Source organism: Nymphalis io, chromosome 16 (genome assembly GCF_905147045.1).
Source record: "Nymphalis io chromosome 16, ilAglIoxx1.1, whole genome shotgun sequence".
In the NCBI taxonomy this organism is placed as follows: domain Eukaryota; kingdom Metazoa; phylum Arthropoda; class Insecta; order Lepidoptera; family Nymphalidae; genus Nymphalis; species Nymphalis io.
In genome coordinates this window covers 3,686,825-3,708,793 of record NC_065903.1, presented here as the reverse complement: position 1 = coordinate 3,708,793, position 21,969 = coordinate 3,686,825, and the positions used below count along the sequence as shown (strand labels likewise).

General features: G+C 31.1%; 1 protein-coding gene across 4 annotated transcripts in view; it reads left to right on the top strand.

The window, feature by feature from the left end:
• Positions 1-21,969, top strand: part of LOC126774397 (tyrosine-protein kinase Src64B) — a 75,374-nt gene that overhangs the window by 8,171 nt on the left and 45,234 nt on the right. For 3 of the 4 annotated variants that reach the window (XR_007669806.1, XM_050495905.1, XM_050495907.1), the window contains exon 2: positions 20,381-20,411. The gene's annotated coding sequence lies outside the window, so the exon portion shown is untranslated. Of the gene's footprint in view, positions 1-9,789; positions 10,076-20,380; positions 20,412-21,969 lie in introns of those variants that run through there. The other variant, XM_050495906.1, reaches the window with a different exon arrangement.

The following is a 21,969-nucleotide window of genomic DNA, read 5'->3' as shown; positions in this document are numbered from 1 at the left end:
CATGAATAATCAAAACTTTTACCTCCAGCCGATCAGTTAATCAAAAAATTCTAAGCTGGATTCTGAAACACCTGGCCAAAAAAGCTTTAAAATCGCGTAGCTGAGGTATATAATACGTATGCATTCGACTTTTCTAATATATTGATTTTATCATACCAAAATAGTAGGTACAATATGTCCTGGAATATGTATTGCATTATGAGATTTTATTCTACTTTTTAAGCTTATTGTATTACTTTTTTTCTATGCCTATAAATAATTAATAGTACAATTAATAGACAATATTGAATCACACCAAAATATTATTTAAGTAGGTACTATAAAATTCTAATTAAATTTATAGCTACCAATTGAAAAAAAAATACCCGACAGTGACTTGTTTTTTTTTTTTTTTATAGAATAGGAAGGTGGACGAGCATATGGGCCACCTGATGGTAAGTGGTCACCAAACGCCCTTAGACATTGGCATTCTAAGAAATGTCAACCATCGCTTATAGCCAATGCGCCACCAACCTTGGGAACTAAGATTTTATGTCCCTTGTGCCTGTAATTACACTGGCTCACTCACCCTTCAAACCGGAACACAACAATATCAAGTATTGCTGTTTTGCGGTAGAATATCTGATGAGTGGGTGGTACCTACCCAGACGAGCTTGCACAAAGCCCTACCACCAGTAAAGTTTCTCCTAATTAAAATACAGAATACCTAGCGGTATCTAACCCTATTCCAGCTAATATTATAATTGCTAGTGTACGCTTCTTGTATGCAGCAACAGAGTAACGGATAAACTTGATTTTTTGCGTAAAAATATTATATACGCAAAGATAAGATATCATATGAATTGAAAAGTGACATAAGCTTTTTATCCCAAAAAATTCACGATGTTAAAGGTATTTTTCGAAGTCCTGTAATTCCTACTTCATAATACTTGACGATATGCATACCTATACAGGTGTATTTAAACTTTATACGAATTGGCGTATCATTTATTTGATGAGCCGGTTGACGTGGTTGGTAGATACTTGTCTTTCACGCCGAAGGTTGTGGGTTCGATTCCCACCCAGGACAGACATTTGTGTGCATGAACATGTCTGTTCTGTGTCTGTCTGTCTTTGGTCTGGGTGTAATTAATCTATATAAGTATGTATTTATAAAAGAAAAGTAGTATATGTAGTATATCAGTTGTCTGGTTTCCATAGCACAAGCTTTGTACAAGCTTAATTTGGGATCAGACGGCCGTGTGTGAAAAATGTCGCAGGATATTATTATTATTATTATTATTATTATAATTATATTTGATTGTGTGGCAATATTTTAAAGATAGATTTTTGTAAAACGGTGACATCATACATGCTCATATCAATACCTACCGCTTTGATTAGTGATAATATAGTTTAGGTATATAATTTGGTTTTACTAAAGTATTTGTGGAACTATTTCTTAATTTTCTCAAGATTTCCTAAAGAAAATCTTTACAAAGTACCGTATACATACCCACAAAGATACTTATATTTAGATATTTTTATGTAGGATGTAGATATTTGCCAAAATTTTGAATTCCTCAAATCAAATCTATGACTTCAAATAAGCAGTTAATTATCTAAAAAAAACACGCAACGTTACTGATTACGATTTCACATATGTTTAAAACACAATTAAGGATTCAAGCTTCTTCAATCAATGACACACGATTACACTTTTCATTCATTTCGTTAAAAAAGTTTAAAGAAAAAATTGTAGACGTAAACTTACATTAAAGCTCATAAAAATTATTAACTTTGAAATTATAAAGTAGTATGATTTACTGATGTATTAATGCGTCATAAAGTTTCCAAACACAAGATTATACTGGAATAACAAACTTGATTATGATCATATCAAAAGCACTAAGTCACAAAAAAGTTTGGAAAGGTAAGATAAATCATTTAGCTTACTATGCCATAAAGTTTCATCTTTCGGTCATCAGATTATGTCAGATGGTACCTCTTCAAGCCTCACTGATTATGTTTACTCTTAGACCTCTTTACTTCATTCATTTCGCTAAAGAAGAATTACTTTCACTGGACGCTGTTTGTACAAATAGAATTTGCAAATTAAAAAAATGAACCTTAATGGTAATAATTGTATTTTTTAGATTTTATGAGAAGAATATGGCGTCTGTAGATGGTACTGAAGTAACTTTTATGGTGTGATGTGACAATAAACGTGTCAACCTTTTTTCCACTTACGTTCACGAGTAACCAGCCAACACGATGACAAACTTTGATAAAACAAAGAGAAAAAGTGCTATTCCATGCCCTAAGGTTATCCGAGAATATAACGCTCACATGAGAGTAGGTCTATTATATTCATTAATGGAGCGCTACCATATTACAATGAAAAGCCACAAATGGATGGTCTATTTGAGGTTTGTTCACTTATTGGACCACTGTAATTTAAATTCATGGATAATGAATAAAAAAATGCACCAGTTAAAAGAAAATAATAAGCTTCAGTTCACCGAGTGCAAATTTTGCTTCGATCTTACATTGTTTTATATTAGACTACCTACAAATGGTTCCAACTGTAGCCATCCTGTTGGCCGTAAACAAAACGAAGTAAAGAATATCCGTTCCTAAATCTCTTCTGCATATGTTAGATTGTATCAAACATCACATTTAGCAGTTTAGATTTACAAAGATCGAAAGGTATTGAGAACATAGTGAAATGTAATTGAATGCGTATCACATTACAATAGAGCCAAAAATGCCAAGTGTCGTATGTGACACAAAAGAGCAACTGTTTTATAAACATCAAAATTAATAATAAAATCATTGTAGTTTTATTTAGGCATATTTAATAAAGCTCCAACAATGCTCTATGTCGTACAAACATTCTCATATAAAAAAACTAACTTTAATTGTAACTATGTACTATCGTATTATGTAGCATTTTAGATATCCAGTTCGATTAATTATTATCGTAATCATTGTGCCATGGTTTTAATAATACTGCAAGGTTTTGGACATTGAATTAACATACAGATGAGGGATGAAAGTGCATTTTCATTCGCTGTAACAATATGCAAATTCTCTGCACGCGATGATAATATTAATAATATTAAATATCGTTGGAGCTATATATGTAAGCTTTGCACAATACTGTAAAGGTTTTTATTAAAAAAGTTAAAGCTGTATATAAAATATTTAACACTTTGGGCTAGGGCTTTGTGAGGCCCGTCTGAGTGGCTACCACCAACTCATCAGATATTGTTGCATTACGGTTTCAAGGGTGAGTGAGCTAATGTAATTACAGGCACAATTGACATAACATCTTAGTTCCCAAGGTTGGTAGTGTATTGGCGATGTAAAGAATGGTTATTATTTCTTTCATTGCAAATGTCTATGGGCGTTGGTGACCACTTACCATCAGGTGTCCCATTTGCTCGTCCGCCTGCCTATAAGAGTAAAAAATAATGATTCAAATGTTATATTTTAGTTTGTGTTTTACATTCGTAATTTTTTCATTCAATCCGTAATCTTCCTTTTTGTTTCTTTCTAAAATTTTAAATATAAACAAGTGAACAAATCTTATTAAATTAATATCTTATTAAAGCGAACGAAACCGCAAGCGAATGTTCGTCTGTCTTGATTAAATCATAATATTTAATGATCGTTTATATTATTGCAAGAACGATGAGTAATATCAAGTGTCTCACTGATGGGTGCTCTCAATAAATTTACTCGTTTTTCTGGGTCAATAAGTTCGTACCTCTTAGTGCCTTCTTGAGATATTAACCTAGTTCCTACTTTAGTGGTTACTGGTTACCGTTTTGTTGCCAAATATGGACTTGAAAATTTCTTACAAGTTTTTTTTTATAATTATTAAAGCTATATGTTATATATTACAATAAGGGAAGAAACACATTAATTGCTTAAGAAGTCTACATTGAAATCCAGTCGTAAATATCTAGTCTCTTAACGATTCACCTATCGCGATCAAAATTAAATTCCCGTTGTGATTGCGGTATTGTCCTGTAGGCTTGAAATGAAATGTCGGAAACAAGCGGTGTTTGTGAATTTTCCATCAGAGCTCATTGTCTGTGAACGAGAATATTATTTTAAAAATCAAGTTTATTGTACAAGGTATTAAAAAAATGTTTTGTAAATATAAAATGAAGAAAATCATCATTAGAACATTATTTGTCTCAATGTTACCTTAATGAGCGTTGTTATTTCTAAGACTGTCTTTGTTTGCTACAAACCAAGTTGCCCGTGTCTGTAGTGTCAGTCTAGACAGAACTGTTTGTATTTATGCAGACTTTTAAAACATATATCTGCTGGTATTTTTAAATTTATTCGTCTCTTTGTTAACGCTATAAATAGTAATTTTTTAGTAATATCAATAGCCAGTAATTTCTTTTGTATCTGTTTCTCTACGCAAGTTGTGAAGGTCTATTTTAAACTTTTCTATTAGCTTTATTAATACGATCGTATCTATTATCATACGTCATATAAAATCATTATAAATCTTATTCCATACATCAAATAGATCCAAAACATGGAGATTTAAATCTGAAAGTCGTGAAATTGTTTTGGAAAATAATGACAATATTACCTCAAGAAAGGAACTACGATAAATTACTCGCTAATTATATAATATCTTTATATGTCTAAATTGCAACTGAGATTAGACGGAATTGCATCCATCATTATATTCTATCTAAATATATATAACATCTTCTATATTATCTTATGAGCTATAATCTCAAATCGCGATAATTATATGTAACGGTATTTCAGAGCTAAGAGTAGAAGTTTGATGAATATATTGTTTAAGCCCATAATCCCATTAGAAACAGGTGGAGACGAAGTTTTGCTGCCGGCGCTGCTTACTGGGTCAACGGGTTCACTCAAGTACTAGCTCGTGGACTCAGTCTCTCAACCACTTGCTTAGAAATTCCATATATCTAACAACATATAAAAAAATCTTATATCACGTTATGTTACAAAGGCATTCTTTTTCCGTGTCTGCAGGTAGGCTTTTGCAAGCTAGTTATTAATCAGTACTCGTTGTTAAACGGATGTCAGATGATCTATTGTCTATGACAAATACGTCTGTTAGAGCGTCTGAGAATTCTGTCTGCATAACGCTGTTTCTCAAATACCTTTTTATTTTTTAAATCATACATCTTTTTGACGTACATGCTCTTTGTTTCATTGTTATTTACCGACCATTGTCTTAATGGAATTTGGATTTCGCCAGTTATCACGCTATCAATATGTAGTGCTACAATGGTGAGAATAGTTAATTTCGTTCATGTTGAGTTGCTGCGTTAGCCCGTTCAGTGTATTGATTTTTGTTATTTGCATCCAGTCTGCTCTCGTGTATATCTGCAGCTATTGTTGGGATGTCCAATTACATCTTTTTTATTATTATTACAATTTCGAATAATGTGCAATATACCTTTAAAATTACTAAACTTTCGTAGAAATTAATGATTCTAACTTGCCATTGTAAAACTTTGGACAATACTCACATATCTAAATCAGTTTTCAGTTATTTTATCACGTAGAATGTAATCCCATTAAAGCGAAAGATTAAAAATAAGCGAATTCTGCTATCATTATATTTAGATCCACTTAAAAAACAATAAAACAACACTGAATATATAACCACGGTAATGCAGATTGAAATGGAGGTGCTATTTCGAAAGGTACCTGACATACCTTCCCGTTGTCTGGAAATAGTCGTTCACGTGTGTCAGTATTTAGGTCGCGTCCGTTCCATTTATAATTATCTTTGCTGATGTGACGTTTATCACCCATAAAATATATATCTACGGATGAGGCCCACCATGCTTATAATAATAATTATTATTAGCAAATGATAGTTTAAATTGACGATGTGGACGATCAGGTCTTGACCAGGTTATTACTAAGTGTGACAATACGAAATAAAACATTACTGTATCTTTAACTCTCAAATTTATTTATATTAAATTTATCTTTAGATAGTTATATTGCTAGTAAATCACAGTAATTAATCCTTGAAAAGGCTTCATTAAAATATGGTTTCGGAGCGTGTTAAATAGTCATCAACCTTGAATCCTTGATGTACATGCCATCCTTAATCGCTAAGTGGTTATTTGATAATATCACCTAGTCTCAAGTAAATTGAGCAATTACTTGCTGAGATAACTAGGTAATTTAAGGGGCAGATATCGATCAAGTTTGTAAACATACGATCGTTATATATATTTAGCTACCTTGATACCTTGATACAAGACATCTACGTTCAACAACGTGGCCATAAAAGGATAGATATGTATTAAATCAAGATAACTAATTTTTACAGTTCATTAAATACATGGTTTAAATGCTTTCTCCTGCTTAACAATAAACGGAGATGTTTTTTAATATGTTTGAATTAATTATTCTCCGAATATTATTTTGGTCTGTGTATAATTGATAATAGACGTTAATAATGCGTATACTAGAACCGTAACGGAGTTTAATCGCATTATATTAATTTGGTTATCTGTGTTTTGAAATTAACAAAAAAAAAATTGATTTCATTTATGTAGTAGATCCTTTTTTGTTTGTTAAATGTTTTCACATCTGTGACATTGCATCTAGAATAAAAATAAAAAGATGTTGGTGTAAACCTTCGTTAATCAACATATTTCCTTGTTTAACATTTGATACTGTACATGACCGTATCATTTTCATATTTCGTTTACCCTTACTGATATTTGCAAGAAGCCAAGTAGTTTGAAATATAAGCACAGAGACCTTACATTTACATTATATTTAAGAAAACCATATGGTAAATGTAAATAATTTGCCGTCAGATGCAATATGCCGCTACGTAAATGCTACCCACATCTGTTTGTATTAGTTTCGAACATACTTGTCGTGGGCCCTTCCAAGGGACCCTTATTGAGCACGTGCTGTTTTTATATCGTATACTTAAGATTAATGATTGATATTTGTATGCAAACATTAGTTTTTATGGATATTATTAAACTAAAAAAAATCAATAAAAATTTCTTAAATGGTAACATAAGTTTTAGAAATATTTTTTTTTATGAATATTTAGTTTTACAAAAGTTATTTCTTCTGTTTACTTTATTGGGGTTCATACATTTTACGAAATACGTGACTTGAATATTATTGTGCTGTTTCTTATGATTAGCTCTTTACCTCTCAGTGCATAATTTCTATCTTATAATAGCAGCTTTTACAGCGACCCATTTTCGTACTTAGTGCTCTTATAAGTTAGGTTGTGTCCCACATTTTCATATCGTTATACTTTTGCAACTCTACTTTTATTCTTACCATACGGCCTTAATTATATTATTAATTATAAATACATGTATAATATATTAAATAAAGCAAAAAAAACCTATAAAAAAAGTTGTTAAATTTCATAGCTTCTACCTAAAGACTAATTTATTATAATATATTTGATTAAAAAATCTCATCAGTATTTTTGAATAATAATGCTACATAAACAAATTAAATATATTTTATTTTGAATGCGTTAAATGTTTTCGTACATGTCGTAGGAATATAAAGTGCACCGTGCTAAGCATTGTTGCCTGCCACACACACTGAATGCCTATAAATCTTAACGTTTGCTTATCGAATGTCGTCTGAAAATACAACTTACTAATTCAGGCGGAGGATCGACACGTTTGTGGTGTTCGGGCGTGGCTCTCGGATATTTTTATTACCATACTCAGCCATTGCACGGAACGTTTAACTTTTGCACAACGCCCAATTCTATTTGTCACTTGTTAAGTTTCAATATTTTCAAGTTTGTCTCGCGAGTTATAAATTTAGAATATGAAAAATAGAAATGTCTAACCTTTTTCTTAAGTCGCTGTGAGTGTCGGTTATTTATTGCCGTTTTGGTTCCATTCCATCTGCGTTAGTTGCTCTAACTAAAGTCTTAATGGCTGTGAGTCAATACGTTGAATGATTTATATATTTTGTGTTTTAATTTTTAATTATTCTTATTAAGCTTTGAATATGTATAATAATTATACTAAGCTTTTTTTGAATGTATTATCTATCCACTACTAATTATAATTGTTGCATTACTCACCAAAGTCATTTGCGACTCGAGCAGACCGCTGATTTAACGATCCAGTTTATGATTCAGCAACGACGCATTCATCGATAGACATTACTTTAATTCTGTATAAATATAATAATTGGTTTCCGTACCGTGTAAAATCTGTTTTCTTTTTAACACTTAATATCTGTTCTATTAATATCTGTTGACGACAACGTTAATTCGAAATGACAAACAATATTTATTTATGAAAACGAACTGTGAATACTTATTAATTGCTTCATATGAAGAATTTCTGAGACAGTTATTACGAGAAAAGATTCGATGATTAAAAATTGTTTATGTTTAAACCCATCATTCTACTATAACTATCTGACATTACACAGTTATTTGAAATAGGAACCATATGCTACTTAATTACGTAAGGCGTAACAAAACTATGTCTTATTGTTTACTTTGGCACGAGTCACGATCTTACAGAATGAGGGATCAACTTTTCAGCATTGATCAAGAGAATTAGGAGTTTGTTTTCGGTATCTAATGTAAGCTTGATTTCATTTATAAACATCTTAATGAATACATTCCTATAAGTTATGGTAAGTCTATAACAGCACTTTGCATGTACGGTGTTAAGTCTGAGTGAGCTGGTATAATTAAAGGCACAAGGGACATGACCCGAAAGCTCGACTGCGCTTTACCAATAAAAGGTATGAACATTTACAATGTAATGGTGGAAAGGAATACTAACCATTAAGTTCCTTATTTATGAATGCTTGTAATCCATGATGAATAAATGATAGAAGTAAAGCTAAGGATAACCAACTATCCGCAAATAGCAGATTAGTTGAATTAAACATATATTTCTTAAACCTAACAAACTATTCTTGAATATAAAAATAGTATTGTTAAAATATGTTTTAAGAACAAGTTTATGGATAAAAACAATAATAATAAATCAACGTCCTTGCCATGAAAATAATTTTGTCTTAAATTAAAATGGCCTTTTGTCGTTTAGCAAAAAGTTGTTTAAACTGTAGATGGTACCTACAGAACTTTTATTTTCTTATTTTGTACCTAATTTTTGTTCATATTTATTTAAATCTTGATTTGTTATTAATGTTAATTTTTAAACGATGCTATTACGTTAGTAATATGTGTTACATTTAATTCTACTAATAGCTTTTTGGGTTATTTGTTTGTTTTTTTTTCCAAGTTTAACGAGACTTATGATTTCTCAAAGTTATAAAACCTTATTAGTACACTTGTTACATTAGTTTTTTAGAAATTTTTATATAATAGGTACTTAAAATTATGAATAAGCAATCAACCTAACGACTTAACGTTAATTCTTAAAGACTTCGCCGTCATGTAATTAAGAACCATTTAAATAATCGTATTCAAAAATGAGCGCTAAAAGGAATTTAATATGTATGAATTAAATAAAACTTTTTCAAAGTATATTTTTATAACTGGATTTAAATAAGTTTATAATAAATAAATTTATTTACATTTCTACAAACCATTTGTGATTTAGTATGTTGATATTTTCTTTCCCTACGTTGCATATCGCAACCTTTGTAAACATTCGTTATCATATCAGAGACATACAAAGCTGGTTCGACGCCTCCAAGCGAGTGCTCGACGCGCGCGCCCCCTACTGTGTCGCCCCCCGCGCGTCCGCTGCCCTCGTCTAATGCAGTCTCCATTGTATCGTCTGTCGGATCGCTCGTCTTTTAAGTAAAATCGAAGCTTTCCGATTTCGAGCTTGTTCGTCTAGTTTATAATGAAGTGTTTAATAAATATTTATAATTTGAATTTTATTACTTAAACTTATAACGGCTTATATTTAACAGTGTCAGTGATATTGTGAATGCACATTAAGTTATGTATTTGTCGTTGAACCGTCAATGTTAACGGTAAACTTGTGCGAATATCGTTAATTTAACTAAGTTCGTGACAGTGTTTACGTCGTCGGGATGTTACAAAGTATTTAGTAACTTGGAAGATTTACAGGTTTGTTGCATAATATAAACTTTAATTTTATATTATAATACTAATTTTAGATTTCATACATGACAATGGGCTATTGTTGCGAGTGTTACGCATTCTCTTAGTTCTTTTATTTTTCATTTGTATATGATTTAGTAACGGTATAAAGTTTCCGACCAATTATCTACCTAATTATGTATTTTTAATCATAAATTATTGTCTTATGTTAAATTAAACTTTATTTATGTATATTATATTTCTGCCATCTGTGATGACATAAATATTTAATTATCCCACGATTTTATTAACGGAGGGTGGGACTTGTGATGTGAGGAAACGGGATAGGCATATTCCAATACAGGGGTTGCCACTGCTTTACATTACTCGGATACAATAGGGATATCCAAGAGAGTACTCAGACTGGCATTTAGCGGATTCCTTAAATATCCGATCATATAATATGATGAACCGCTTAGAAATATTCAACAATAAATTAGGATAAATTATGATATGGAATGGTCAATGAATTTGTCGGTAGAATGTATGTATGTTGTACCAAAACTTTTTTCTCTTTGTGTTCTCTCTTGGGGTCTTCCTGTTTAACTTATCGACGTTGTGGGACCCGTATCATGCAAGTTTTATCTTGACTGTACATGTTTGAGCGTTTTGAACAAGTACTGTTATCGTGTGTACCTAAACAAATACAAGATTAATAGTTTTAAGAGGAATACTTAATAATTTGGTAACTTGCTCTCAAGTCATTTTAACTATATTATTAGTAGAATTATATTCAAATGATTATTATGTTATAAATACTTGCTCGATAAACTGTCGTTATATCTTTATTCTTTTATTACTAATTTGCTTAACAAATGACGTCAACGATGTAACATTTGTGAGTAGTACGTAAAATTTCTTTATTCTCTTCGCGTGAAGGCTGAATAATATAATAATTTTACAAAATCAAAGTGATTGCGACAATCGTTTTCTAATCATTATAACAAATTATCCCAAGACGTAAATGTCTTATCGATTAATAAAAATATTTGTACATAATCCTATATGATAATATCTATGCTAACAAAGTTCTAACACAAATTATCGTGTCGATTGTAAGCTGATTGTTAATTGATCTAATTTTTGACGTAATTATAAACATCAAAGAAACAACTACGCTACTGTAAGATGTATAAAAAATATGTCCGACTAACTCACTTATCCCTTAGTAAGATACTTTGAAAGCTAGACTGAAAAGATTTTGTAATATGATATATCTATTTCCAGAATGTATTTTAAGCTTTATTTTATTTGTCTTCATGGATGAGTGCCTTGAGGGGGGTACTCAGTAACTTTAACCTAGTACTTCTAGCGACTAGTTTGTTATAATATAATTGTTATCAATAAATATATTGTTTTTTTTTTTTAATATATTATAATTCAGAACATTAATCAACATTGAGAAAGACACGTATTCAAAATATGAAATTATCTAAATATATATAAAATTAATTAAAAATAATGTTATAAGCTGGTAATAATGAAAATTAATAAAACCGTTCTTTTTATCCTTTACCAAATATGGCTTTGTGTGCAATAAAAACATTGCCGGTGGAGAAAAAGAATATAATTATACTAATATGGGTTTCATCCGGTGAAGCAAGGACAACTTTATATGCACACATTTTTACATTTAATTCTATAGAATTAACGGTCTTGTCCATTTAAATTATTTCTGTTAAATGTTATAACCTTTTAATCGAATAAATATAACAATAATAAACACATATGTATATTTTTGGTTTTATTAATTTGTAGTTGATTTTGTTTTAAATTATTAAACATATTTAAAAAAAAATTCTAAAGCCAGTACACAGAAATTTATATATATACGCGAGTATTTGTTAGTTATCTGTATAAATTCAAATTAACTATGTAATAAAAGTAAAAAACGATAAATTAAATTCAATCGTTTCATATTGATGTAATAATGACGTAACTACAGTACGTAACTCTAGATGCGATAATGTTGATAGATTGAAAACTCGTTGTATTTTTTTGAGCTGAATTTCTCTTAATTTCAATAGTTGTATTCTGTAACGACCTTTTAGTGTACCGTTGCTGTTTAAAGGACTCTGTTCCGAAGAAGATGTAGAGCTTATACCACCACGCTACTCCGATGCACTTGTATGGTATAGTATAATAGATAAATGTATCCATGTGTTATAATTTATTTCATTCTATTTACAGTTATAGTTTTCCTCATTATGTTTTTCTTCAATGCCTAACATGAGAAGTAGGCAAAGTAACAGAAATTAAGCAAAACCTTATTACCTAAATACCTACTTTGTATAAATTCAAATGATATTTTGTGATGTTTAATGAAAACTTAATACCTATATTCCTAATGTTAGTATACTTGCGAACTCTTTGTGTTTAAATGTTTTTTACCAAACACGTTCGCACGGCGTAAATCAGCATAAACATAAGATAAAAATAAACCATTACAAAATCTTTATTTACGGGAAGCTGGGATGGTGGGTAGTGTTGGTGTGAGCACGTTAATCAATATTTTGATTTCAAATCGTGTTTGTCAATTCATAATAAACATCAATTTGTTTTATTGACTTGAGAGCAATCGCTTATAATTTATAGGACATTGACCTAGTATATCTGTACACATTTGCAGTTGTCACTACTCTATATAAAGATATGAGTTCTTCGAATAAGGAAATACAGAAAAACAGTTATTAAGGTCGTTTTAGGTCGTTGTATTTTCAATAATATAAAAGAAGATGAGATAAAAACTATAATATCCAAAGGCCCAAAAAAAGGAGTAGATTTTAACCCAACGTTGTAAATCAGGCTGTTGCTTGAATTTTAAGACGAGCCAAATAACCCAACTTAGACAATTATAATTTCAATATATAGAAAGCTTGCTTCTTTCTATATAATTAAAAAAAATCAACTGGGCGCAAATAAGCCACCTGATAGTAAGAGGTCACCGATGCCAATGTCTGTTGCATTTGCACTGTAAAATAACCATTACGGCCATCAATATTGATATACTGACTATTGGTACTAAGATATCGTCCCTTGTGCCTGGTTACAGTGGTTCACTTACAGTATGAACCGGAACACAACAATACTTTATTGGCGGAATATTGATGGTAGAATAATAATAATAATAAGCGGGTGGTCGAAGTTGCTGGTTGTACATGATCAGAATGTTTTAGATATACCTTATCAGTAGTAGGCTATAGCTTATACTAGTAACTTTTTCTTATTTTGTCGTCTAATGTTTCAATTAAATAATTGTTATTTTAATGTCATTTAATAAAATATAGATTAATTCTTATTGCAACAAATGCTTAGTCATTCAAATTTCATGACAATTTGTGGAAATTAATGATCCTGTGAATGTTTTAAAGGTACCTTAAGATAAAAATTGAAAACTACGGGTGCATTAGCTATGTACATCAAATTATTTAATCCAAGTAATAAGATTTTCAGTGCTGTTAAAATTAAGTCGCTAACTAAATGCAATAAATTAAAAAAGTACATCATATATACTATCCAAAAAGCTTATCTCCATGTGCCGCACAAACTTGAATTCACACAATTATCTTTTTTGCAAACTTACCATGAAATAAAATATCTAAGCATATTTACGGAACACCGAATATTCAATTTTATACACAAAATTTTCTACAAATACTACTCAATACATATAATATTATAAAATAACAGAAAGTCGTCCATATAACGATGATATAATTATTACTTCAGATTATATTGATTACACGTCAATGTTTTGTAAGCTGATGATTCATTTATCAAACAACTTTTAGAACATCTGATTAGAAGTTTTAAGATTGTATGACTCAAATATAATATGTTAAATAAAAAAGAAAGAAGTTAAAGAAGGCCTATCATCATCACGGTAGCATGCGCGAGCGATTACGTGGCGCTCCTCGTTAAGACTGTAAGGGTACCGCTGGTTTTTTACTTGGGTAGTATTTTAGTGGTATTCCGATGTCTGGGATCGACGCCTTGGACACCGCCGAGCGTCACATACCCCGTCACTGTTCCCGTGGGGGAAAAGTTTTTCCAGCGATAAAAAAAAAACCGATCATCATGTGAAGGTTAACTTATTAGGGAAAACCCGTCTGGTTATGTTCCATCCACAAATTCACACGCAAAACAATAATGCTTCGTTTCGCTGAGTTTATATGAAGGGTGATCCAGTGACTAACACCTGGGTAACGTAGCGTTGTTTTTTCTCTCTCAAATAATCGTATCTTAGGTATATCTCAGGCCTTGAGTATATCTTTTCTGTTATTTGGATTAAAATCATTTCGGTGTGTATGCATATTTTGAATCCAAGGCAACGTCAAAATCTTTATTTTTAGATTATTGATGATTACAATTTTTAATTGGACTCTTTATTTACTCGGAGCGTTGTGTGCTAGTTGTTTTCTTTAAAAAGTGATAGGTCTTCGCGTGGTTCTGGTCTCCACGGCTTATCTGGATGGTGTACAGTCATGATCATTTCTATTATTATAGATCGCTAATGTTAAGTTGTTGTCCAGAATCTTGTTAGTTTCCGTTTAAGCCGTCTTAGCCAGTTTTCCCAACGCGTCTTCGCTTTAGACGGTATAATATACGTTTTTTGTGTGATGAAATTTTAAAATACACCGTGGTGAGGTATTAGTAAGTGGCTAGTGCGTTTACGGTCTCGTGTTAAAATTCCGTTCATGATAAATATTTTTATAGGTCATGTGAGTGTTTGTCGTGGTTTTGGTGCTCGCGTTTGTGCTTTTCGTGTTTCTATGCCGGATACTTACAACATTTCCTATTTTATTTGGCGTTTTATAAAATAGAAGTACACAAATATTAAACAATTGTATTTACCTACTGTTGCTATACATATTTTTAGTGGTTACTTAAGGCGCTACTTACTTTATTTTTCATTTAACCTTTTGATTGATGAAATGTTCTTCCTTTGCAATCTGCTAGTTTTTTCCCTTATTCACATTTTAGAGGTGAAACTTGGTCTTCAAATTGATTTGAGAGATATAACTGATCAAATAAAAAATTAAAAAATTATTAGCGTTGCTATGTATTAAGACTCCTTGTTTTTGGAGTCGGCTAATAAAAAATATTTTTTTCTGATTAAATATTTCTTTCACGTTTCCTGACTATGTTATGTTTTATTCATAAGCATAACATGTCTTAAGCATATTAGGCATTTCTAATTACGATGGAGATATGAGCATCGAACAATCGGATCAAAGGCCGCTGACCTTTTTGCGGGTCTACCATTGAGTCGGTGTTTGTCATTAATATTTATAGCTCGCTCACTCTACCATCTAGCTCTTCGGGGAAACTGAGAGTGTCCGTGAAGGCTTATTGATTACTTAATAAAGTTATCATAATTATTAAACAATGATTAAATAATACATCAATCTGTATAAAACTCATGTATTGTAATATACAAATTTTATTTATTTCGTTTTGATACAATAATTTAATATTTTATATTTATTCTATAATTCTATAATCTAAACATTATTTATAGAGAAGTGTTGCATCACAAAGAGGAGTTTTAATAAAATAAAATTATTGCTTTTCCCATCACGCATCCCACTATTATCATGCACGGTCCTTTTTACTTTAATTATTAAACTTAAATTAACTCTCACAATTATAGATTATATAGAGGTTTCTTATATTTGCATGATAGATAGATAGATATCAGTTTCATTGTCACCATTTCCTGCTGCTACTACATCAATTTCGCATGGAAATGATGCTTAACGCAATTGAAGACTTGCGCTTGTCTAAATTCCCCTGTATCGGTTTCAATCAATACTTTATTCAATGGACATAAGGTACAAAATGATTTAATCCTCAAGTTTCATTAGCGATCTCTGTCATATTTGTTTTCTTAATGTGAATATTATAATTATCATCTTAATATTTGACTGACTAATATTGATAAAAATTTTGTTTCTTAATTGTTGAAATGTTCTAAGAAAATTATTAAAGTTTTGTTTGAAATAACATTTACAATCGAACGTCTACGTCTCTTTTTAATGAAGGATAATTTAAAAAAAAAATTTATACAAATACAGTAAAAACATGACTCCTTTGTAAATCTGCGTTTTTGCAAGTATGAAAAGTGAATAAGCGCTTCATTATAAAGAATCAAGACGAGTATTGTCAAGCGGACGTGGGATGTCAGTAACTGTTGCGAAACGAGCTTCCACGAACCATCCTGACCCTGTGCACGTCGTCGGCATAACTAATATTGATGCTTATTGACAAATCAATAAATACAATGTCTTAACTTCGTGAATATATACATATAATTTTAAAACCCATTCCAAAAATTCACAACTGTCGTCAATTTTTTTGTTCTTAAATTAAAAAAAAATATATCCAAAATATTTTTGACATCAAATATAAATAATAAGGTGACATGTGAATTGTTGTTATTACAATTCAATTCAATTTAGTTCATAATAAACGTGTCTAATGATTTTTATACAATAGTCTACTAAGCAAAAAAGCTCTTGCTGTTTGGATATATGAAAAAGATGACCTAAAATCGTCTGTCAAAGATATGGAGCCAAGGCTTTAAGTATTATTGATGTGCTGTCGATTGATTTGGTACACATCATTAACTATAATGTAATGGTTAATGTAGGTCGATCGTATGAGGTCGTTACGGTTCAAAGTTGGCATTGAACACATCGTCAATTCAAATTGTCTGTTGTTCGTTAATTACAAACAACCAAGTCAAAATAAAATTTTTACAAGAGAAACAAATGCATTCAAAAAAAAAAACAGCAACCATACATTTATATGATTAAATTGTACGTGATTTTAATTAGGCTGGCGGTATTTATTCACCGCCCAGAAATCAATTAAGCCGATAAATTGAATTTTTCGCTGAATTCGATACTTTGACAGTTTTTGCACGTTTTCTATAAAAAATATCCAGCAATTAGGTATGTCTAATGGTTTTTGCAAAAAAAAAAACAAGCGTGAGAAATCGTGTAACATGAACATGATGAGATAAATATTTTATATATTGAAGGGCGAATTTTAAACCATTATGTTTTTTTACTGTAATTAAACTGGCTCATTCACCTTATAAAACCAAAGCACTGTAATACAAAGTATTGCTTTGTCTCGGTTCGGCGTCAGAGATAGCGGTATAATTATTGATGCGTTCTAGCATCATTGATAATCTTCTGTTATTTGAGATAAACTCCATCTTAGTAGAGAGGGAGTAAAAGAACTACCCTAAATATAATGCCTAAAGAAACACGTACGAATATGAAACATAAACAACGGAAGCCGGGTTTCCTATTGCACGACGAGAGATTACTGCAATTAAATGTTGATCGTGATGACTTTAGGAACTACAAACAATTACTAGACGCTAGTTAAGCAAATATGATAGTACTGAAGGTCACTATAATTTGTATATCAAGATATAATTAGGTAATTATAATTCATAACCATAGAGAAGCAGTAACCTCTAGTTATACTTTATGCTTAAGTCATGTGTGTATTTTAAGTTTGATACTTTGTTTAGTGATAGAGACATGTTCTAATAATACTGTGAGTAGATTTAAATTACTCATGATTGCGATATAATTATTTTTTCTGTGATCTAAATTCAAGATATAATGTAAAATACTTACTAGTTAAGTCTTATAATCGCGTACACGAAATAACTAAAATATTATATATACTCTGCTAATTTATGGACGTATAAAATGTTTTCAGTGTCCAAAATATGTTGCCGAATTATTTAACCTTGACGGACACAGGTAGTTATTAACCTATAGCGTGATAATAATTTCGCTCCTTGTATATTTTTTTTTTTTGATAAAATCAAAAAAACTACGTAATTTGCTTTGTTAAAGGTTAAGGTTTTGATAAGGCCTCGAAGAAATCGTTCGTTCACCAGCATGCGTAACAAAAAAAAAAACGTTGCTAAGCGCGAACAATAATGGGCTTGTCCATTTCTCCATAAAATGTTTAGAGGCCAACGGCATCATGACTCACTTTGGGAATTGATGTGTGTCAAATGATTCTATCAATTTCTTTCTACTTAACTGCCCGCTCTTTCGAATTTACATAGAATAGCAATAAGTACTTAATTGAGGAAGTTGTTGCCTTCCAAGACGTTTTCTGTAACGCACACTCAAAGGGGCTAAAAACGATGCTACGTTAATATGAAAATCATCAGTCACATAGCTTATTTACGGGTACGGATGTATTTTCTGAAATGTCGGTAAATTGTTGCTAGTTTTATCCATAAACATGGTAATTACTGATGATAAAACGTTCGCCGTGAAGCGATTGGACGCTAGGGCGTACAGTTTCGTTCAATTAACGCTCCAGACACACCTATTAGTTAATCCAGACATCATTAGTGTAATAAAATCAGAATTACGTATGCTGCTGTTTTTATTGGAACACTTTTTTATTGTTTTCATTTTATTACTTACAGTTACAGACAGTTTATTATTAGATGGTTTATAAAACAAATAATTACATTTACTTTAACACTACGAAGATTTTATAAATATTTAATAAATATCGTTTACTATAAATGTTATAAGTATGTATATTCCCAATAATCGACTATCGGGTATTATAAGTACGTTTGACAAGCGAATTATGAATGCTTCTTGGCTTTGTATATTTGGGCCGCCGCTGCTCACAGGACAATCTCAACTACAAAAAATTATGTTCCGGCCTGGTTTACTTAGAGTAGGCGCTCTTTAATAAAGGCCATTGTATATCACAGCCCCCATACTTTTGTTCTTATTATTCAGATGATGTAGCTTAAAACAGCTGCAGAAAATTAACTGTGCATTAAAACAAAATTTTTATCATTTTCGACGTGTTACATTTAGATATATTAAAGGATCGCGTTCACCAAATAGAATATAGTAAATAAAATTTAATTATAGCTTCATCTGAATTTTACCACCGGATCTTGGTAACTTAAAACTGTTGTTTTAAATCCCGTATTGTACTTCCAAAGGGTTTAAAATAGATGCGTTACGCTCGACAGCGTGTATATTAAATGAGAGACGTTAAAAAGAGCCCACTATTCGAGTCATACATCATCTTCGTAAGCCCCACATCAAAGGAGCTGAACGGTTCGAACTATTACGTGAGCGGAGTCGAAGTGCCGAATATTTGCTTGCCCGTTAATTAATACTGCTATGAATGAAACGTTACCATTTCGTTTGATGTCCCTTAAATAGTTAAAAGTTCCAAAAATAAAGAGATGGGGGAGAGTTTTGGTCCCACGAATGGTTACATTAAAATAGACTGACGAATATTTATTCGTTAAATTTAGTGTAGCGGAAAGGACGAAATAAAACTAACGTCTGAACGCTATCTTGATAAGATACCATAAAGTTGAACGACAGTCTGATGTTTGCGGTGCGCTGACCTCGTCAAGTGGTCGTTAAATTAACGAATGCTTATATCGCGGCCCATCCCTTTTCTTTGATTTACAATTTCTTAACCTACAAGAATCTGTACACATGTGCTGTTTTAATGGTGATCTTATTAAAACCGCAGATATTAAAAATATTGCCAAAAGTATTTATAAACAATTCCTATGATTGATAAATAAAAAAATGTAGAGGCTTATAAATAGATAAACTAAATGATTCAATGAAGTAATGGATATAAAATTGTTCGTTTCGGTTTATTAAGCAAACTGTTTCGATACGCATGCAAATTGCACAAACTAATTTCAAAATTAATAAGAACGTTAATTTTGTAACTCGTATTTATAATTTTACTAATATCAACTAACGGAGTTACCTATTGTTTAATAGGCATTTTAATAGTTAGTTTTTTTTTTATTTCGTCGAACTTTTAGAATTTTCTAGAACCTTATATGTTATCTTTCTTCTCCGTTAGCAATGTTTGTGAGATCTAGTTAAACTATGAGTTAGGTAAGCGTTGAATAAATAAAAGTTATTCTGTTTTTTTTCCAAGTTCGAAACAGCTAAGGTAAAAAAGAAACTGTGTAAAATAAAAAAAGCCAATCTGTAAACTTTACGGCATTTATAAAAGTTTTCAAATAATAACGAAGAACTCAAAGAAAACCAGTGTTAGGAAGACCAACGCCTTAAATTCACGACAGTATTAAACGGTTCTAGCCTTTTTATGATTCCTGCTCATACTCATTACGCAGACCTAAATTATATACTAACATTATATACCTTTACTTGCTGTTTAAATAATATGAATACAGTTTTAATGTTTTTTTTTTAATTTCAGGTACGAGTCATGTAAATTTTGTCTGTAGTTGGTAAGTTCTAAGTTTTTGCTGTATACGTAAGTAGTTTGATCATCAAAATCGAGTACGTAAATAAAATTATATTGGTTTTGAAGTCATTCAATCGAATCATATCGTCTTTTTGTGGTTTCATTTTATAAACTATAAAATAAAAAGAAATGTAAGATGTATTCATTTACATGGCAACCCTTGCATGACTGAACTTAGATCATTGACCTTTTATGGTTATAGAAAACCTACGCGTAACTACAATACATGGATATTAGCGGTCTTTGACCTTGGATATTTTTGGTGTAATTATTATATAAAAAAATAAATAAAATATTCTGAATATGGTAAAATTGAAATTGTTATAAAGCTTGTAATTTAACAACATGAGTAATTTATAGGTGACGTAGCACAATTAAAGTAGTTACAATTTCTTTGATCCGGTCGAGGGGTGATACATAATGAACGCCTGTGACGCTGTTGACAGTGTCACTGTTCCCCGTTGGGCGATACGTTTCGATTTAATTCCAGTTATTATGCAACAGACCTAACATTACCTTACATTATTATTAGTTCTTCAATAGAGTAGCTAAATACGTGAACCTTCGTCCCAAAGATTTCTCACATCATGTTAATAGACTCCGAAGTATTGTTTATAGACCTACTTTAGTTGATATTTTTTTATATAATGGAGATTATTCTTTGTATTTTCTATGTTTGTGTTAGCATGTTGGAATCGATACAATAATATCTTATTATTGGCTTCCAAGGTTTTAATGCAGCTTACCTCGCACTCTGCTAAAAGGATTGCTTCACGCCTAAAGACTTTTATCAGCTTAGTATAAAATTAGCACTGATACGACAGGAACGCAAATTAAGCGATATTATATGGCAAATGTTATTGTTATAACTTTTAACTTTTTTATGCCTGAATTACTTAATCTTCTAGGCTTCCTCCTGTCTTATTAAGATATTTAGTCTACGTGGAATACAGCTCACAAATACTGAATATAGATTACAAATTCATCTCGCTGAACTTGTTAAACATAGGCCGAGTCTGGCAGATCAATTGGTCAGGATAAACTTTTCGCCGTACCATTAAGCTGTGAAAGCCCGTTGAGACTCGTTGACCGAATATCGAGATGCCATACGCACAGGCCGCCTCCGGTCACGAACCTTGGTTTGGAATCTTTTCATGTAATTTGTTTCATATTGAGTTACTGGATTTGACTACTGTTCTATTCGGTAAATTAATGTACGCATATCATATGCATGGTGGATATTTTAGGATTTTTTTTAATGGTTAGGTAGACGGCCACCTATTTTAATTGACCACAACTGCCCCATAGATGATAGCACAGAGTTCATAAAATAAAAGAAGTGGTACCTCAATTACAGGTGATAACTGCATGAACAATAAGGCAACATATACATTATAGCGCAAAAAAAACAAATAAAAGACAAATCAAAATTTCAAGTTACAAAACAAAAAAAAATTCACAAAAATTTAATAAACTAAAATAAAAATAAGTATTACTTATTAATGGCATTATGGACCTTCTAAATTTAAGTATATTTTTGG